Below are 7,079 nucleotides of genomic sequence, written 5' to 3'. Positions count from 1 at the left end.
CAAGAAGGGCCGTCCGTCCTGCAGAAGGTGGTGTAGGGGATGGTTCCCTGGGCCTTAGCCCATGGGGGCGAAAAAGAGTTCATCAGCCTCTATAACGCTCCTTCATCGCAAACCGTCGGCCATGCAGCAAGGGTGCTTTTTGAACTCGCTCCCTACTTTATTAAGGCCAGCAAAGAGTTATTTTCGACTCATCGGCTGCAGGCTCTTCTGTCGGAGGCCGAAGGGCGACGCGAGGAAGCCGAAACTCGGGTCGGCGTTCTGATAGGCGAGGCGGCCCTTGCCCGAAAAGCTGCCGAAGACGCGAAAGCAGAGGCGGCTTTCTCCAAGAGAGCCCTTGATGAAGCGCAGGCCGAGGTCGCTCGGGTGTCGGCTCTCCTTTCCAGAGCTGAAGAAGAGAACCGACGAGTTCTCGCAGCCCATGCTTCTTGTGCAGATGACTTGGCTCGGGCTAAGCTTGAGGCGGCGGGGCATATTCAGCAGGCCAACGAGAAGATTCGGGAGGCCGAGAAGGCTAGGGACCAAGCCGTCCAAGCTTTCCTTGAGTCAGCGGAGTTCGAGGATGAGAGGGATCGCTTGTTCCAAAGCGGATTTCTGGAATGTGTCAAAGACATAAAGAAATCTTTTCCTGACCTTGATCTCTCGGAAATCGAGGGTGGAGGAGCCTCGGAATCCGAGAGTCCGGACGCCGCTGCTGAAGTCACTGCTGGGGATGAGGCCGGTATAGGCGGGAATGCTTCGGGTACCGTTCCTACCGGAGGGCAGTAACCAGGGCCCTTTGTGTTTTTTTTTTTTGACATGTTGTACTCGCACGTGGTTCGATGAATGAAAGAAAACGTTTAGTTTTATTCATTTGATTTGGCTTTAATCTTTCTTAGTTCAGAGTCTTTAAACGTTGGGTACCGAGCTAAGGATAGTAAATCTTGAGGTGCTCAGCGTTCCAAGGATGAGGCAATGGTTGTCCGTTTAGATCTTCTAGCCGATACGTTCCTGGTCGGATGGTGCTCGAGACGATATAGGGTCCTTCCCAATTGGGTCCCAACGTACCCGACCCAAATTCCTTGGTATTGGAAAATACTTTTCGGAGAACCATATCTCCCATTCGAAACCTCCTGTTCTTAACTCGGGTATTGCAGAACCGAGCCACTTGTCGTTGCCGTGCCTCCGTGCGCAGCCGCGCCACTTCCCTTTGTTCGTCCAGAAGGTCGAGCCCAAGTGCAAGGAGTTCTTCATTTTCTTCCGTATTGAACGAAGTGACTCGAGCCGAAGGTAATCCGATTTCAACGGGAGTGACGACTTCCGAGCCATACGCGAGTGAAAATGGAGTTTCTCCTGTGGCGGTTCGAGCTGTAGTTCGGTAAGCCCAGAGAATTTTTGGGAGCTCTTCGACCCATGCTCCTTTGGCCCGGTCAAGCTTGGTCCGTAAATGTTGCTTGATAATCTTGTTAACCGCTTCTACTTGTCCGTTAGTTTGAGGATGATGAGGCGAAGAATAGACGTTTCTGATTCCGAGATTGTCGCACATCTCGCGAAAGCTTCTATTATCGAATTGCCTTCCATTGTCTGTAATAATGGTACGGGGTACTCCGAATCGGTAGATAATGTTTTTCCACACAAACTCGGTGATCTTCTGCTCGATTATTTTAGCTAATGGCTCTGCCTCGGCCCATTTCGTAAAATAATCCACTGCTACCACAGCAAACTTGGTCTGACCTTTTCCCATAGGGAGTGGACCTATGATGTCGACACCCCACTGTGCGAAGGGCCAGGGACCAGTCATCGGCGTCAGTACCTCGGGGGCTTGCCTCGAAATTGCCGCGAACCGTTGACATTTGTCACATTTTTGGACGAGCTTGCGAGCGTCGTGTTGGATAGTGGGCCAGTAATATCCCTGTCGTAGGACCTTGTGGGCGAGAGATCGCCCTCCAGAGTGGTTTCCGCAGATTCCTTCATGGATTTCACGTAATACATAGTTCGCCTCACTGGGTTTGAGGCACCGCAGCAACGGGACGTAGTACCCTTTCTTATAAAGGGTTCCGTTGAGTATGGTGTAACGGGAGGCCCGGATCTTAACTCGTCGAGCCTCGGCACGATCTTCAGGCAGCTTTCCCTTGTCAAGGTATTGACGGATTGGATCGGTCCAGGATGGTTCCGAGTCGATTGTATTGATAGCCTCGCTAATTGGTTCATTTATACTCGGATTATCGATGTATTCGACAGGGACGGACCTGGGTATATCATCTTCATCGGCGGAGGCGAGCTTTGCTAATAAATCGGCTTTGCCGTTTTCTGTTCGAGGGATCCGAGTGACACGACAGAGTTGAAATCCATTGATAAGTTCTTTCGCTTTCTTCATGTATGCTCTTAACTGTTCTTTCCGTGTCTGGTATACACCGGTAACTTGATTAACAACCAACTGAGAATCGCTGAAAACACTTAGGTGCGTGACTTCCATGCTAGCGGCGAGTCGAAGGCCGAGTAACAATGCTTCATATTCTGCTGTATTGTTCGACGTTGGAATCCAAGTCGTAAGGCATACTGTATATAGGTATGATCGGGGGTCTCCAGCACAACCCCGGCCCCACTTGCCTTCGAGTTGGAAGAACCGTCGACAAACAGTTTCCAGGGAATAGGGCAGGTAAGGGTCGGGGGAGTGGTCGTTGCTGGAACTGCAACATCCTTTGGCATATCGTTGACCGGGAGTTCGGTTGGTGGTGTTCCTTCGGCAATGAAATCAGCTACGGCTTGCCCTTTGACTGCTACCTTCGGTCTGTATTGAATGTCAAACTCACTCAGTTCGATAGCCCACTTCGTGAGTCGGCCGGAAGCTTCTGGTTTTTGCAATACCTGGCGAAGCGGAAGATCGGTCATTACGATGATGGTATGGGCATGGAAATACGGCCTGAGTCGGTGAGAGGAAGTTATTAAAGCTAAGGCCATTTTTTCCAAGCTTGGGTATCTCGTTTCTGCTGGTAATAACGCTTTGCTGACGTAATAGACCGGCAGTTGCTTTCCTTCGGATTCTCTTATCAAAGCCGAACTAACCGCTGCCTCGGATACTGCCAGGTAAAGGAGCAGGGACTCCCCTGATTCGGGTTTTGATAAGAGAGGTGGAGAACCGAGACATGACTTTAATTGTTGGAATGCCGCTTCACATTCTTCCGTCCAACCCATTGTTTGTCTTCCTTTCAACTGTTTGAAGAAAGGGAGACATTTATCCGTGGCTCTGGACAGGAACCGATTAAGTGCTGCGACTCGTCCAGTCAACCTTTGGATGTCCTTAATGGTTTTAGGGGATTCCATATCAATCAAAGCTTTTATCTTCTCAGGGTTTGCCTCTATTCCTCGCTGACTAACCAAGAAACCGAGGAATTTTCCAGAGCTCACCCAAAAAGCACATTTACTCGGATTCAGCTTCATCCGAAACTTCCGTAGGATGAGAAACATTTCTTCCAAATCATTCACACGATCTGCCACGTGTATACTTTTAACTAGCATGTCGTCAATGTATACTTCCATGGTTCGGCCAATAAGCCGAGCAAAGATTTTGTTAACTAATCTTTGATAAGTTGCGCCGGCATTCTTCAGACCAAATGGCATCACTCGGTAACAATAAAGGCCTTTGTCGGTGACAAAGGTAGTTTTTGATTTATCTGTTTTATGCATTGCAATTTGATTATACCCTGAATAAGCATCCATGAAGCTAAGGAGCTCATGTCCGGCGGTACTATCTACCAGCTGGTCTATCCTCGGAAGCGGAAAGCTATCCTTCGGGCAGGCTTTATTTAAGTCAGTATAGTCAATACAGACTCGCCACTTCCCGTTGGATTTCTTTACAAGCACGACATTCGCGACCCATTCTGGATAGTGTATTTCTTCTATGAAATTAGCCTGGAGGAGTTTATTGACTTCTTCTTCAATGATGGCGTATCGTTCAGGGCCGAGCGGTCGTCGCTTCTGTCAGATCGGTCGATACGACGGATCGATGTTGAGTCGCTGAGTCATCACAGAGGGGTCGATCCCGGGCATATCTTCATGACACCAGGCAAATACGTCGGCGTACCTACGGAGCAGGGCTATCAGTTTTTCTTTCAAAGGGGACTGTAAGGACGAGCCAATTCGTACCGTCTTGGATCCATTTGTTTCGACCAATGGGACCGAGATAAGATCTTCGGCCGGTTGCCCTCGTTCATGATTCTCGCCCCGGGGGTCCAATGATTCGATCGTTGATATGTTGATCGGACTTTTGTCGGCGGTTCCCTTTACAGCTATCATGTAACAACGCCTCGCATCTTGCTAGTCTCCTTTGACAATTCCTACTCCCGACTCAGTCGGAAATTTCAGTGAAAGATGGTATGTGGATACCACGGCCTGGAGGAGACTCAATGAAGGTCGGCCGAGTATTGCGTTGTATACTGAGGGTTGATCGACGACCAAGAACTCAACCATCATTGTCGTCTGATGTGGGGCACTACCAGTAGTGAGTGGTAACGAGACAATCCCTTCGGGCAGTACTTGTCCTCCGGAAAAACCGATTAACGGGGTCCGAACCGGGCGTAGCATGGATCGTTCGATCCCCATTTTGTCGAACACCTGAGTAAACAACACGTCTGCAGATGACCCCGTATCGACGAGTATCCGGAACACTTTTCGGTTAGCGATAGTCAGGGTGACAATCAATGCGTCATCGTGGGGGTGATAGATACCTCGGGCATCTTCCTCTGTAAACGAGATGCAATATCTTTCCCTTTTCTTCTCCTTTGGTGGCCGATCTATAATCATAAGCTCGGACTTAGACTGACTGAGCTTCCTCGCGTGATTCCTTCGAGCATTGTTTGAGTCGCCTCCACCTCGCGGGCCGCCGATAATTGTCCGGATTTCTTCCATAGGCTGACTCTCGGTCGGATGTCCCTCAGCTACCCCAGCTTTAACCACATGCTCTTTGAGTCGGTCGTCCCTTATGAGTCGTTCGATCTCTTCCTTTAGGTGTCGGCAATCACTTGTGTTATGCCCGTGATCACGGTGATAATGGCAGTATTTATCATTGTCCCGCCGATTAGGATTACTCCTGAGCTTACTGGGCCAGTTGACAAAGCCTTCGCTTTTGATTTCCATCAATACCTGTTCCTGAGTCTTGTTCAGGGGAGTATATGTGGAAAATCTTCGATCTGGTCGTTTGCCTGACCTTCGCTCATCATGCGCTTGATCATCCTTGCGTTTCCTTCCTCCGGCCGAGTCGGCTTCCTTTTTGGCCGACTCTTTGACCAAAGTTTTGGTTTCACGCAGAATTCGCGTTTCTTCGGCGTTTGCATACTTATCTGACCGTGCCATAAATTCTGCCAGAGTATCAGGCGGAGTTTTGTCTAGAGATGCCAGGAATGGCTTATCTCTAACTCCTTGCATGAGCGCATTGAGAGCCGTTTCTTCTGAATGTTTTCGAACCTGAAGGGATTCGAAATTGAAACGCTTGATATAATCTTTCAATAGCTCTCCCTGCTTTTGAACTATGTTGTTCAGATGTGCAGGGGGCTTCAATTTCTTTTTTCCGCCGATGAAGTTTGTGAGGAAGGCGTCGCTCAGCTCAACGAATGAGCTGATGGACTTTGGTTTCAACTGTTTGAACCACAGTCGAGCTACATCGGTTAATGTAAGAGAAAAGGCCCGACACATCACTGCATCCGAGGCATCGTGGAGCTCCATATAGGTTCTGAAGCATTCGATGTGCTCCGTCGGGTCGGTCTTGCCGGTGAAAGGAGTGATTTGAGGTAAGCGAAACCTCTCGGGCAACCGAGCCTTCATTACCGAGTCCACAAAGGGGGACGCCTTTGCTTCGGATCTGGCCGAGTACATATTCCGGCCATGCTTTATGTCTGCCATCTCTTTCGCCATTTCTTCCCGCACTTCTCTTTTAAAATTTTGAATATCGGCCTTCCAAGGTTCACTGCTCTCCGCTGTGCCTTCCATGGAAGGGCGGTTGCGCCTTCTTCGCTCTATCTCGTGTCGAAGATCGGTCGGGGGCAGGGAAGCGTTGGCCGACTGCGCTGGAGATGGTTCTGATTCGCCTTGGGGTTGGCTCGGCCGGAAAGATTGCGGCGCGGAAGGTTGAGGATCAACCGCCACAGTCGGTACGTGCGCTGTCTCCCCTTGAGGATGCGGGAGTGGCTGCATTTGCTGCTGATACATTCGTTCCAGCATCTGCTTCATCATATTCATATCAGACCGGATTTCTTGAACCTCCTTGTCCAACCGCCCATCGTCGCGACCCCGCTGATTGTTGCTTGTTCTGGTCGCTCCTCGTTGGCGGTTGTTAGGTGGGTTCTGGGCTGCGGGGACCGCGACTGGACCCGCTGGCCCTGTAATCGCAATCTCATTCAAATCTTCTTCTGGGACCGTCCTTCTAGTCATCACCATGGAATTCAATATAGAAGTATGAGATGACTTTTTTGTACGGATCCCACAGACGGCGCCAAACTGTTGATGCGAATATCTGGTTCGCCCTCTTAGACCTTCGTGTACCTGGACAAAAAGAGGACAAAGGAGACCCTGGCTTAAGCAGGGGACCCTCCGATGCCAAAGTCAGGCCTGGATTCTGGGTCTAAGCGTATTGAGGGGTTTTGAGATAGAATTTTTTGCCTTACCCTACAAGACGAGGGAGGTCCTTCTTTTATAGCTGCTGGAGCATTTATTTGTACGAGGATTCTTCTCCTGATATCGTGTGCGGGATCCTCTCCTGGTATCACGGAGAAATGATCGTGCCTATCTCCAGTCTTCGTCCGATCCCGTGAGCTTCGGGGTCGGGGATCTTGTCCCAAGATATTCGGGATGAGGCTTTATCTTGCGCTGGCCGATCCGATAAGAAGATCGGCCCGATGCATGCCCGGATTGCTGATGTGTAGTCCGAGCCGACTCAACTTCTGTCTCGGTTCAGTAAACCATGCCTCGGATCTGACACATCCTTTGGCGACCCGAGGCATAGAGTCCGAGTCTCCGAACTCCGTATCTTTTGTCCCCAACAATATATATATATATATATATATATATATATATATATATATATATATATATATATATATATCCTAATT

The sequence above is a fragment of the Magnolia sinica genome, chromosome 4 (genome assembly GCF_029962835.1).
Source record: "Magnolia sinica isolate HGM2019 chromosome 4, MsV1, whole genome shotgun sequence".
NCBI classification, from domain to species: Eukaryota; Viridiplantae; Streptophyta; class Magnoliopsida; order Magnoliales; family Magnoliaceae; genus Magnolia; species Magnolia sinica.
This window is presented reverse-complemented; position numbering follows the sequence as displayed.